The sequence below is a fragment of the Passer domesticus genome, chromosome 4 (genome assembly GCF_036417665.1).
Source record: "Passer domesticus isolate bPasDom1 chromosome 4, bPasDom1.hap1, whole genome shotgun sequence".
Lineage (NCBI taxonomy): Eukaryota > Metazoa > Chordata > Aves > Passeriformes > Passeridae > Passer > Passer domesticus.
Genome location: NC_087477.1, coordinates 40978926 through 40993472, shown reverse-complemented (window position 1 = coordinate 40993472; position 14547 = coordinate 40978926). Strand labels below are relative to the sequence as shown.

The 14547-nt window shown below is 36.7% G+C and overlaps 1 long non-coding RNA gene across 3 annotated transcripts in view; it reads right to left on the bottom strand.

The window, feature by feature from the left end:
• Positions 1-522: 522 nt before the first annotated feature.
• LOC135299040 (uncharacterized) overlaps positions 523-14547 on the bottom strand; it is an 83781-nt gene continuing 69756 nt past the window's right edge. For all 3 annotated transcript variants that reach the window (XR_010361070.1, XR_010361069.1, XR_010361071.1), the window contains 3 exons: positions 13213-13366; positions 2335-2419; positions 523-1660 (listed from right to left, as the gene is read on the bottom strand). This is a non-coding gene — a long non-coding RNA (uncharacterized LOC135299040). The remainder of the gene's footprint in view (positions 1661-2334; positions 2420-13212; positions 13367-14547) is intronic.

Genomic DNA, 14547 nt, shown 5'->3' with positions numbered 1-14547 from the left:
GGGAAGAGATTCAAACAAAGAGCAAACAACTCAGACCCCAAAGTCCTACATGTATTCAGCTGAGCAGGCACCAAAACCACCTGAAGGACAGCGCTTGCTGTGTGGACACAGAACCTTTACAGCCCCAGAGCAATGTGCACAAACACACTGAGGCTTACAGCTCCTAGTTAAAGGTGTTGTTCCCTGCCCCCCACATCTAAATCTGGCCAGAAAGCTGAACACTTCTGTGAATCTTGTACTCAGCCATTAGGTTCTGACAAGTCTGCCTTGCTGTGCAGGCTAGCTCAGATTTTCAAAGGCTCACAAACTGACCAAAAATGGAGAGCTTAACATAGCTGTATGCAGATTTGGATGGATGCCCTGACAAATTTCAAGTCTCTGCTTGAAAACTGGCTAGAGCTTCAAAAGCTTAACAGGTATGCATTAATTTCAAGATAGGCAAAACATCTTTACTCCTTAACCTTATTCTCAGAAATGGACAAACTTACTTGAAACCCTCCCATAAAACCACCTAACTGCTTGACTTGAAGAAATTAATCCCAAATGCTTATAATTTGAAAATTTGTATACAATTTAAAATGAGGTCATGCACACAAGCAAACCAAAAGAAGGAATTAATTCACTACTTCCCATGGGCACACAGGTGTTCAGCCACATCCAGGAGATCAGGGCCCCATCACACATAACAGTGACAGACAAATGCCATCACTCCAAACTTGTGCCCTGCTTCCTTCTTTGGTCCCTCGCATTATATACTGAGAATAATGTCACATGGGCTGGAATAGCCCTTTGGTCAGTTTGGATCACCTTTCCAGGCTGTGTACTCTCCCAGCTTCCTCACCAACATGTGCGTTCAGAAAGCAGAAAAGGCCTTGACTCTGTGCAAGCTCTGCTCAGCAATAACAAAATCATCTCTATATTATCAACTCTATTTTCAGTACAAATCCAAAACACAACTCTGTGCTAGCCACTGTAAAGCAGCTGAAAAGCAGCACAGTGGCATTTGCTTTCACTATTAAACTGCCTTTATCTCAACCCATGAGTTTTCTGGCTTTTACCCTCCTGATTTTCTCCAAGCGGCTGTGTGGAGCTTATTTTGTGGCTGGGGTTAATCCATGACAGGTCTCTATAACAGAAAGCACCAGATTACACTATCTTCACTCTTAATTAGAACACACATACTCTTTTTTTTTTAATTGCCTTTTCCACTTCCTTGCTATTACATCTACTGTAAACCTCACCCTTGAAAATTCAGCCGTCGGTTTATGTCAACACTCTTGTGTCCTGCTGGGGGAACAGGCCAGCCCACTAGGTATTTAAACAGATTCAGTGACCAGCTTTTCAAGAAGGCGCAAAACGTGATTCTTATCAAAGATTCTATGCATTTCTTCTCCCAGGTTTCTTCAAAATACCGAAAAAGGTTATTTAGAAGATAAAGCATGTAAAGATATCTGTGGTCAAATTTAGCAAACAACTTGAAAGAGTAAGGAACTAAAATAGGGTATGTTTCCTCCTTGTTCAATGTTCCTATGACAATTCATTCTGAGGATTCTTGCCTCACCACTGATGTTAGTATGATTTGATGGTCCTTAAAACAATGGCTTCTCCATTTCAAAGCTGAACCTGATTATTTTGCCCATCTCCTCTTCTGAGGTATAAACTTCAGAGAAAAGATGTAAAAACACTTTAAGAAATCATCTGTATATGTCTCATGCATATCTTTGTCATCCAGGTCTCCAAAGAGCAAGAACTCACCTCAAGAGTTACTAGAATTGTGAGGTTATCCACCAACAAGGCTTCTTTGGTGGAAAAGATGTTACAGTAACCCAAAATTTCTATTGATTGCTTATTCTAATGTGAAAAGGCCTATCTTAGGTGTCTTTGCAAATAAGCAAAAAAGGATTAGCAGGCATACTGCTGCTTCCAACCAGTCCTCCAGGACCTTCATATTATCATTGTTATTATTCTTAAGGCTGATTTCTCCTGACTATCACTAAAACCTGTGGTGCAAGGCAAAGCTGAACTGTCACACAGCTTTTTCATATAGACTCTGCCATGCATTCTGAAGAATAAGACTGGAATATTTTTAAAGATGTTACAACCCGGCCAGTATTCTTCTCCTTCAATCATGTCAGCATAAATCTCAAAAATCATGATTCAACCTCTGAAACAAATTGATATCTTTACCAGAACAGAAAAGATACTTTAAAATGGGTCACAGAGATCAATACATCCATTAGAATGGGTCACAAGAACCTGTTCATAACTTTCTGGTGCAAAGGAAGCCACGAGATTAAATAGTCTAAAACCAAACAGAAATTACCAAAGATTTACCTCATTATCTTTCTGAGGCAGTTTCTGTTCAAATAATATAGGATATTTCAGCAACCTCTACAGATCTGTGAAGGTTATGAAGATTCTGTGAAAGTAGTGCAAATAAAAAAAATAAATGAATAAAACATTTCCAGTAACACGGAATTTTCTTTACTCAAACTTTCCTTAGTCAAACTTTTTAAAAATAGGTTATAAAGTCTCCTAATTATAGAGTACTGAACCCCATTCAGTCAATCACAGCTCTGGATCCTCTCAAAATAAACATTACACTACTGATAAATGTATAATATTCTTCTTAATATCATTTAGCTCCTTATATGAGCAAGGGCATAACTAAGGTGCTTGATGCTGATCTATGCAGAATACTCATGTTTAAAGAAGTCACTGTCAATATTTCACACTGCTGGATGAAGCATAACGAACACTAATGAAGAACTTTGTCATGGTTTTCTAAAGAAGAAGTATAACAGCCTGGGAATCCTGACACTGAACACATTAGTTCATTCAAATCTTGTTTTCCAGCCCTTCACCTCACCTACTCACCTTTGATTCTAATCAGAAAAGTTAATCTATTTTTTCCTCTATAAAATATATAATCATTCTACTCTCAGGAGTCTGTTGCCTGAATCCAGACTCTTCATATACTCACAAGTACCTATCTGGAAGAGGCAAAGCAAAACAGACAAGATGCAGTAACATACTTGCACAATGCAGCAAGGAAACAGGACATTAAAATTACATATTCTCATTTGTTCAACACAGTAATTTTACATCCAGCTATTATTGTTTCCACATCCTGCAGTATAGTTATATGTGCTTCTGTAATGCACATAATCCTCTTTCCTTTAGGAAGCTCCAGGAAACACACTTGTTGATTCACATCAGAGCAGAACATTATTAAGTAAAACTAGTATTTGTGTGTGAATGTGCAACAAGAAGCAACTAAAGTGGATCCCAAAACAGCATCTGGCTTATTTTTGCATCTCTAATTTTGCTGAGTTTATTCAAAATGCTGCCCAGTTACAAGAGATCTCACATCATAGCTATTACACGTTGGGCAGGCATGCCATTCAAATTAGGTAATAAAACCTACTAAGTAGTAAGATTCTAAGTCTCAGTATTTGGTATTGCATAAAGACTCTAAAATAGCTTTTTAAGATACTTGAATGAGATGAACAGAATAACCCCAATAAATATACAAAAGGGGTAGCTCTTAGTAGCTCTGTCCTACTTTTAATGCTTTTACTCTAACAGCAATGCTATTCTCTACCTCCCCTGTAGCAGATTGCAGTTTTCTCCCTTCTTTGTTGCATGGCTAATAAGTTCTGGGTTAGAGCAGCTTAGACCTCAGGCTACTAGTATGTTGAAATCAATTATGCAAAGCCCATTCATTTTGATACAATGTACTAAACTGCTGCTGTCACCGCAGTAGAATGGCTGCTCAGATTGTTGTTTTGGATTTCTCCCCCCTTTTCTTTTTTGTCCTTACAATGTCTTCAACCATTGGCAAAGTTGGCATTCTTTACTGAATATATTGCCTCCTACCTAGGATGCAATGTGCACTTCAAGATTATCAAAATCAACTTGAAATTCAGAAGCAATGAAAGCTTAAAACATGAATTCTGTATATGGCATGAATTTGGTGCACAATAACATTAAGAACCCAATTAATTCAGTATATCAAATTACTAATTTGGTTAAAAATTACTATTCAAAAATTAAAGAAAGAAACTTCTCTAAAAGTGTAAGAGTTGCAAAAATTAAGACCTTCTCTAACTTTTGTTTTTAAATGGATAGACAATGTATGTATTAAAAAGATATTGAAGTATAATTATTTCCATAGAAATTTAAGATATAAATGACTACCTTACAGTTCATAAAACTGAAAATGGCATTAGCTCTCTCAGATTGTCAAATTTATTTTTCTAACAATCACCCCTTTCAATGGCAACCATCATTTTTACATGAAAATATTATTTATAATAAGAGAAAAAGGAACAATAGCAAAAACAAAACCAAAAAAAACCCCAAAAAACCAAATAAAACCAAACCCACAAACCAAAAAAACCAAACAACCAAAAGGACTCAAGAGACATTGTGACTGTACACATGAGGTTTTTTAAGATACCAGAACCAATCTATTAATTCAAAGGCACTGTAAGTTAACTTCTCAAGGTACTTTCGGACTTGCAGCATTGGTAAGAAATCCTTTTCTTTTTTGAAAAAAGTGAACCTGTCTCTGTCGGTTTAGTATGCCAAGTATATCTCAGCTCAACATAGGGTCAGACAGGAACCAGAAAGGAGGAGGGAGCAGGACTACCCTTTTCAGAAATTGCAAAGCATTTCATTGGCACAGCCACTCATGCAACTTTCACATCCTACCTTACTAAAGGCTCTGAAAAACGACACGAAATACACTAAAGCCACTAAACATAATGAACTTAAAATGCATGATTCAACATTACATCTTACTCAAAAAACAACACCATTAGAACTCTATTTGAGCCCACAAAAGAAGTAAAAAGTTAGTAGCTAAAGGATCCCAAGTGACTTAAATGTTGCCAGGGAGATAAATTCAGAGAGAAACAGGAAACAATGCTACAGTCTATAAATGTGAGGAACTAATGTGGAAGGAGGAGCATAACTTTCAACTTACAGATCCCGAGCTTACACAAAAGACCCCAAACAAAGGACATACAAGAACGCCTCGGGAGGTCTGCTGAAAACAAACTGTAAGTACTTCACTATGAAACTGAGCGTGTATTTCCAGGTACATTATTTCTGACAGCAAAGTCAATAGCAAAAGTATGTGACTTCCCTGATCTATTCTTCATCTGCTTTCTTTCATGTCTCCATATACAGCCCATTGTTCCCTGCAAGGTGCCAATGAAATGGCCCAGATTAAAATGGACAAAACCCCCTTCTAATCAGAGTGAATAACTGTGACATAAATACTTTCCAATAGTAAGAATGATACAGCACTTGAATGCAGAATAGGGAAATGCTCAAACTAAGTCATGCATCCCATAATGAAAGACTGCAAATTTAGAGAGCAATTTCCCCTATACATGTACAGAGTCCTGAGTTTCAAAGGCTGCGTTTCTAAATGCCTCCTGGCCAGACGAGCACACAGTGTAATTATTCTGAGCCTAAGTTACTCCTTGACAAGTCTTCTTGTGAACCAACAAACAGAAAGCTCACAATCTAGGTGTAAAAGGATCACCCAGTGACCAGCCACGTGATGAGCTTGGACACTGTCAGTTACAACCATCCTCAAAGTTATGCAAAGTCTGGGAAAGAAAAGTACCTGGGAAAGAAAGGTACAACAGGCCACAGGAGAGCCGTGCCCACTGTAAACACCGCGGGAGTGTAAACACAGCACAGCATGAATGCTGTGGGTGTTGGTACAATGCAGCTCTGCTGCTGGGGGACCAGCTTGCCAGCACTGCAAAACTTGTTCCTTTCCCATCTCCCAGCCTCCCCCAAACCCTTTCAATTCAATCTCAAACTGCAATGATCATTAAAAACAATGAGTACGTCTGGCGCAAGCAAACGTGCCTTGACTACCAACGATCCATTAAGTACCTGGCACTGGATCCATAATATGGGATTCTGACATGGAAAGAAAAGCTTTAGAGCTCATTCAAAAGTACGAGGTTTACATATAAAAGACTTAAAGGTGCATGTTTGTCTAACAAGTAAGAGAAGGCTAAGCCCTTTGTGGTGATGTTGATGGTTTCATCCCCTGCATAAGCTAATTTTCCTATTTAGATACCACCTTTTCCAAATCACAGATAAATTAAGTCAACTTTATTTAATGTGGTAATGATTTGTAGTGAGTGGCAGAAATTCCCCTGTAATTATGCATGAATTGATGTGTGATTTTCTAATAAGCTTAAGTGAAGAAATCATCATTTTGTGATAAATGCTTTATTTCTTAAAATGCTTGTAACACATTTCTAATAAATTTAATCAAGCAACTCGCACTCATGTAACATTTACAATTATTAAGTGTGCAGTCTTTTACACTGCCTTATCGCTTTGGCTGATTGCTGTGTGTTAAAGTTTAGCATTTCATAAACATGGTTATAACAACCATTATGTTATTTTTGCTCAGAACCATGAATTATTTCAATTTGAAGTTAATTTACATTCTGTACAAGCTTTGTGCCTCAAAGGCAAAATTCTTTTGCCATTTACAAATAGACGTACGCATTAAGAAATGAAATTAAGTGCCGCTACCTTTCTGGACACACCTTGTCCTTCAATGTGTCCTGAAAGGGACAGCAAAGTCTCCCTGTAGTAAGCCTATTACCGGATTACAAATTTAAAAGAATTCCCAGAGTAAAACTGCTTCATCCCTCCTAAACGTTCTTTATCAGCCACCTCCAATCCTGCCAACCCTCCTGCACTGAAAACCAACACATATTCAACCTGGTGGCAGAGCTGCATTTCCATGGAAGCTGGAGAGTCAGAAAGCCTTCTAAAATGACCTGAAGGCACCTTATCCTGCGGTCTCTTTGCTAGGAATTTTAGCTCAGACCTTTCCTTCTACAGCAAGCTGATACAGGGAATAAATGACCTAAGGGGAGTCACAGTTCTAGAGATGCCTATGAGTTGCCTCATCTTTGAAGACTGGAAATCAGATACTTCCTGCAATTCCACACATTTAGGTGCTGGAATTTAGCAATCCCAAGAGAACCATATGGGTTAGCAACTTCCTAATAGGAGATCTGCCCGACCAAGGGGAGCCTCCAGCTCCGCTATGCTTCCTCACACTCTCTGCAATAATTTCTTATTAGAGCTTCTGAAGAAAAAAGTAAAAGAGGAAACCTTTCTCAGCGTTCCACATCTGTAACTAATTTTTTTTTCATTTCTCACTACAAATGAAAACCTCATATAAAAAGAATATTAAACTTGAGATGTTGAAGGTGGCCAGTTTTAAATGCTGAATCACTGTTAAGTGGTACCAGTAGTAAATCTCAAACAAATTACTTACACAAGTGCTGTCCCTAAAGCTAGAAATTTCCAAGAACCAACCATTAGCACCTCAAAAGCTAAGAAAATATCTAACATTTCATATATGCATATACACAATTTTTTATTTTGATGAAAGGGTGGTCTGAAGCCATTTGAATTTTAATTGATGTGAAGAATATAGTCTAAAAATAAACACATTCTACCGTCTCAAGAACAGTAAGAAAGAGTCTTGGAATAAATACTTGAGCACTTGAATACTCTGGAACACAAAATTAGTGCATAAATATCAGTGAATACATTGATTTTGGTTTGGACTTACTAACTTATCAGTGAACCCAAGCTCCAATGGTCTATATCCAAAAGGACTTTATTAGATGTTCAATTGCCTTAAAATACATAGAAAAATTATAGCACAAGCACATTTTAGCAAGTTGCTCTCTTAAGAATCTCTGTATTACAGCTGTGAATAAATCCATCTGGGTTATAATCTTTCTTTCTATCTTCCCATGTGTTCTCATGTGAGGGCAAAAAGGTGAATGACACTGACCAACTCAAATCCTCTTCCTTGAGCAGGTATTCATTCCTCCCTCATCCTCACAGGCATTTTTCAAGGTTTTTCCCCCACTGGTATGAAGTTCAATCACAGAAGTCAGTATCAAGCTTCAGACTACTCTATTCTGCAAATATGTTACTGCCAAATTTTGTCCTCCCACAGCCTGAATGTATTTTACAGCCTAATTCAGATCATTTAATCATCCTCTTTCAAATATCCAAACTCCTCCCCATCTCAGTTACATTCCCTGATTGTGTATTTCTTAAAATTTTTATGTTACAATCAATAACATTGCCAAAGGTTAAAAAAAATAAAAAGAAGAAAGATACTGTGGTCATGTAAGGCTGGAATTTTGAAAGAAGGAAGATACTGAACTTCCACTGTATTCCAATGAGAGTTAGACTTTCATTTGTTCTATATGCCTCTGAATATCTCAGGTCTAACATGCCAAATAGTGTGAGAAAGACAGAAGGAAGCAAAAGGTTTGAAAAATGCAGGAACACTGGTTCTCCTCAGAAGATGATTAAAATAATTGTCAGTTAACTTCAATGCTCAGACTTCAGCAAAACCAAACATCTCCTAACTTGATTCACTTTAGCACTCAATGCATAATCTTAATTCCACTGTTTACTCACAACAAAATACTAGAGTTCTGGTTTAAAGTTAACAAAGCTTCAATTTATTGAACATCAAATGTCAAAATTTGCATTATTTTCCTGCAGCTGTGTGTGCTACTCCAGCTGGCTCACACTTAAATGTTACTAAAAAAGCCCATCAAAAAAGCAAACAATATGTGTACTATTTTATTAAAAGCTGTTAAAATCTCATTTTTCTGTTGTAAAATTCTTCTGAATAAAGTTGTGTACATTTTCTCCTCCTTTGAAATATGTATTTAGTATAAAAAGAAGTAATGCATTTGGAAGAATGTGTGGACAGAGCATTGCTATTTTCCTTTCTGAGGAAGCAAATAAATACTATTTTTGCTTCAATAAATAATACACACTATATTTACACATTTTTAAATCCAAGCTAAGTCAGAGATTCTCTCTTAAAAACATTGTGTTTCATTCCTGTCTCCAAAAAGGTCCCACCTCTGGAATTGTTTAAATAGTACTTTTCTTTATCAGGATTTTTATTCTATATGAATCCAGAAGCAATAGTTCTCTAATCTTGTATCCTATGGGACCAGTTATGACATTAGTGACCATTCCATATTTCAGTGTAAAAACCATTTTGAAAGGTAAAATACTCTAAAATCATCAGGAAATTGTAATATTAGCATCATGCTTTCTCAGCCTATACTCACATTCTGTAGTAAAATGCATTGCATTCATCTGATCTGTATCCCAGTTTAATTTATCAATAACATTTCACAATTTTATCTGGCCATCAACATTTTATGAATGTTATTTGCAATTTCCACTGAACTGCAAAAATAATGAACAATATAAATTCTAATTTTTACGTTTCACTGAAGCACTGAATAGTCAAACTTAAGCCAAAACCTCTTTACACTGAACAAAGATGTACAATAAGACCATTTTTAGAGACTACTGTTGAGCTACACACTTTGTTATAAACTTAGATTAGTTTTGTAAGATGAAAATGAAGTTTGTTCTTCCTCCTTTCTACAATCTGTACTGATACTGGTACACAATCTGTCAGGCAGTAAGATACACTTATATGCATTGTTTATTGTTTACCTAGTAACACTGGCTAAGTAATTTTGGACTAGTGCTATCCATCATGGGCAGCAGACAGTGACAATAATAGACATTTCACTTGAGCAAAAACCCTTGCAAATTCTGCCAAAACAAGGAGAGCAAACCGAGGAGTGGTGCAGCCATGAAGGACTCTGTAATTGACTGGCACTATCCCTGCAGTGAACACCCCTATAAACAGGTATAAGCCACAGACACTGCAGCACACAGCTGTTCTCTACAGCCCCAGCTCAAGAAAGCGTTCTGGTACATAACTACATCAAATACACCCTCAAATATCTTTCAAGACAGGCACCTTTCTCATCAACTGTCTTGTCTGTATTGGCACATTCAATTTTAACTGTAAAAGAGGACAAATAGATCAATACTAAAATATTTCAGCAGTAGGCATCACATAAAGCCAAGTACGTTTTAATACATTGTTAGCATTACCTGTGGCAGTGAATGTTTTTATTTTAACTGAAAAATGTCACTTTATCTTGAACGATGTTGGCATAAACAAAATGCATGGAATGGATTAAATGGGCAGAAAAAAGGCAGACTATCCCCAAATCTATTTCCAAGAGTGAGAGGAGTTTCTTCGGGTGGGTTAGTTGAGACTTTATACAAGTCACAGTTCCTAAAAAGTTAGTGGTATTAAATGAATAGTAAATAGCACAGTTTACCCCCCAAAAATAAAAAAACCCACTCAGCATCTGCCCCTGATATTTAGTTATTGGAACACATTGAAGATTAATGAGCACACTGAATGTACCTACCCCGCCTGTTTCAGTGCCACTTGTAGTCAAAATTATGGCATTAACTCACAGGCTCTGCATCCCAGGAACCAGCAAGCAGTGCCAAAGAATCCCTGTTAAGTTATAATTACAAGATTTCTGTTTTGCCATCCACTTCAGGAGCAGACACATGTGATCTCAACATGCCAGCTCTTCAATATTAGATGGAAACAGGATGGGATCGCTAATTAAAACTGGTTAAATAATGAAAAAAATTAAATATTTTTTATGAACTGCTCTCATTTGCCAGTGTACAATACCTGCTATCTGCCCCCAAAAAAAATCTACATGGTTTTGCAATTAAAGTTTTACTGAAAAAGAGGAAATATATTTCTAAGGAAATGTACTTTTGTGCTCGAAAATTTTTTAAAAAGATATATCAGAGTAGATGTGGATCAGCATCAGGTGAAGTATGGTTTAGCTAGTTTTTTATACTTAGTCTTGTTTTTGTCACATTACTTATTCTTTGTGAAATTTTAAATAAATGCAGAATTATATATTATATAATATATAATATATATATTATATAATATATAATTATATGTATTATATTGTGTATATAATATAATACACAATATTATATAAGGGGAATAACTTCCCAGCCTCATGCAGTAGTAGGAGGAAGGCTGATGGCAGTAACTTCTTTTTTCTTACATACTATTAAGCCCTTGAGACATTCCTATTAATAATCACAGACAAATGCAGAGAAAAATAATAAAGACCTGAGTAAAGTTTTAGGAAGAAGGGGACTTATGAATTGTGGAATTCATCTGGGTATGACACAGGTTGCTGCAGACATAAAGCCATTGAAAGTCCTTGCTTCAGGGTTCTGGAGTATAAAATATTCATGGTGTATAATTTTGCATAATTTGTTTAGCTACTGAAGCATGATTTAGTTCCTTGGTGCACAGATACAAAGAAAAGAATGAAGGAAAGAACAAAATATTTGACCAAAACTAAACATTTGTTAGTATTCTCTTGCGCGGTGTATGAAAACATCCACATGCACACAAAGTACTCTTCAGATACTACAAATAAACAAGTGTGTATTGATATAAATACCAAACCATCTTTAATGTGTTTGGTGTTAGATTCTCAAGCTTTTGTTCATTTACTGAAGACACTGACTTTCCCCCAGCCACATGCTGTACTCTCAGAAATGTATCTGAGCTCAGCACATACAAACTTCAGATTCAGAAAGGATCATCCGTATTCAGCAGCTCTAGGCTACTTCCTCCTTGTTCAAATGCTCTGTACACAAAGAACAAACACAGCTATGAAGAACTCAAGCCATGTTTTGGATAGGGTATTCAAAGGTATCGGTATTTCAGCCTGATTTACCTTTGAGCTAAATCTAATGCAAAAATGAACTCTGCTATTCAGAGCACAAGCCATACTCTTTACCCTGGGTTTGCGAATCAAGCACAAAGTCGGGGTGCCCACAATAAATCCACACCCTCTTTCTGACAGTGACTCTGCACCAAAGTCCCACTGACTGAATTGAAAAGGACACCACAGTATAAGAGCAGGTGCTCCTTCCTCTTTAACCACTCCTGTTTGTTTTCACATTTTCACTCGTTTGTGTCACAAAACCAACTGGTCTACACTTCCAGAGCTCACACTCTAAAATACAACAAAGAACAGACAGGGAAGGGAAAGAGTGGCAACAAGGAAATGAGAGTCCGTGTTAAACCTTCTTTTACTGAATTTGTGCGTTCTGCTTTTCAAAACTTAGTTAGTTGAAATCATTAATTAAGCACTGTAAATTTTTTCCATATACAGAGTCAAAAGGATTACTGACAACATTGCTGTGAATCAGCCTGTTAATTGCTATTTCAACATACACATATACACTCCCTTGGAAACACCTAAGTAAACACATCTGGACATAAGTTATTAGAAGAACTTCTAAGATAAATATTTTGGGATATTGATTTTCCACTGTTACAATACTTTTACAACCACCTATAAATCATAACAGACTTTATACTTTTAAATAACAGTTACATTTCTCTTCTCTCCTCTCCTCTCTTACTCCAAACACATTTCGCTAGGAGTTTGGCCTAATCAAGAGCTTTTGGATCAGGACACTACCAAGTATGATGTGGAATAAAACTACAAACAGTAACATGAATTACATCTTTTAAAAAAGTGCCAAAAGTTAATAAGACAGCTAGGCTCTCAATTTCTCTAAAAAAATAGATCAAACAGAACACTTAACTACATATAGACCTTCTCAGCTATCCTACTTTAGGTCTTATGAAACTCACATGGAAAAATATAGATGAAACACAGATTGACAGATGTATTGCTCTGCTCTTTCACTTTAGCCACTGCTTAGCCGTGGAGGCCACAGAGAGCTGCTCTTCCCTGGCACAGCACAACAGAGCCCAACACTGGGGAAAGGAAAGGATTAAAGTCCTCATGAAAAAGGCTACATACATCTGATTTTGAAAGACACTTTGATGAATTATGAAAACTTTTTGTATGGGAAATAACTTCTATATGTTTATTTGCAAGCCAAGTTTCCCTACATAAAGAACACTATTTCTGTCCACGATACCAGTTTCAACACAACTAATATGTCATAATCTGTGAGGCCAGATGAGGAGGAAAAAAATACCAATAATTGAAACATGTTTTGACTTTACTGGTGTGGAAAAAAATGTGAAACATGAAACCATCTATTGAGTGCAACCCCAAATGAGCTTCTGCCCTGCTATTGCCAGAGGGAACATAATCTTTTCATGCAAAATTACTTTGCTACCACTTTTAATTCGTGTACAATTTAACAAGTATGTAAATCAGATAGGAAGACAGAGTAAACACACAATAAAAATTCCTTAACATTTTCTTCATAATCCCTCATCAGCAGATCAAACTCCACCATTTCCAAGTAACTTCTTGTCAGTGCTGTCTTTGTACCTCAAGAAGCTCTGGGAGGAGGAATTAGTTGGGGTTGGTCCAGCAGCAGCAGCCTCTGCACTGCCTGCACTCAGCATCTGTTTGCACAAGCAGAGAAGGACAGCTCATAACATAACAATTATTTAAGGTCCTTTGGAAAATCACATCACCCTTGCTGAGTGTTTCCATACCTCAGGCTATACCAAGACAAGTTAAGTCTTGCTGATTTCAAACTCTACCATTTTGTTTTATTTCACTGTGATGGGCAGGCTGGGAGTCACCCAAGACAATGAACGTAGCCATAGCCCTTCTTCATGGTAAACACATAATTTCCCCAGTGATCCAGTAAGCAATAACAAGAAGTTATGTGTAGTACATATAGTGTTTCTATTCCCCTGGGTTTAATATTGCTCACAGTAAAATTGATTTTCTGGAATCTTGCAATAAACCTCATCAAAGTAAATGAAACCCACGCTGGTTTTTTATAAAGTGATTGGATTTGGTGTGATAAATTAACCCTCACCGTCAGAGAGACTCCCAATAATGCACTTGCTCAATTAAACTCCTCCAGACTCTCTTTAGATTTTAATTTTTCTATAGGACTTATTTAACTCACTCAAAGCTTCCAACTTAATGCTTGCAGAAAGGATAGCAGCTGAAAACCATTCTCTCTTCTCAGACTAAATAGATCAACACAATTTATACTAGCTGAGCACTTGCTTGACACTATTCTCTAATCTGTATTAAAAAAAAAACACTGATAGCTACTCATATGCTGTGGGAGCGAGCAGTAGGAAAAAAAATTACTTTCTGCTTACTAAGAGTTTCTAATCAAACACCAGGAACTGAGAAGGATTTAATAATTTTAAAATTTTGTACACATATGAAATCAACTTTTGTAAAAGATGCTAGGATGCTAATGGATATCCCGCAGAAACCTACAGAAGCTTGGCTCACACTGCACTATCCCTTCCCAATAGATTATTTTCATCTAAAATAACCACCTAGATTTATCCAGTCTTTTGCCAGTATTTCAGTTATTCCTCTTCATCTGACATTTCAGCAGGAGTAAAATGTATCAAAAAATAAAAAGAAAATTTCAAAGTGACCTTCCCTAACATTCCTCAACAGCCTCCAGTGACTTCATCAAATAAAAAAACGTCTGATGTCTATTCACAGCTACTGGGCAATATGTACGAAAACTATTTTTGTTGTCATATTTATTCCTGGTTAAATGAAAAAATTATTCATTTAACCAGGAGTAAAACCTCTGAGATTT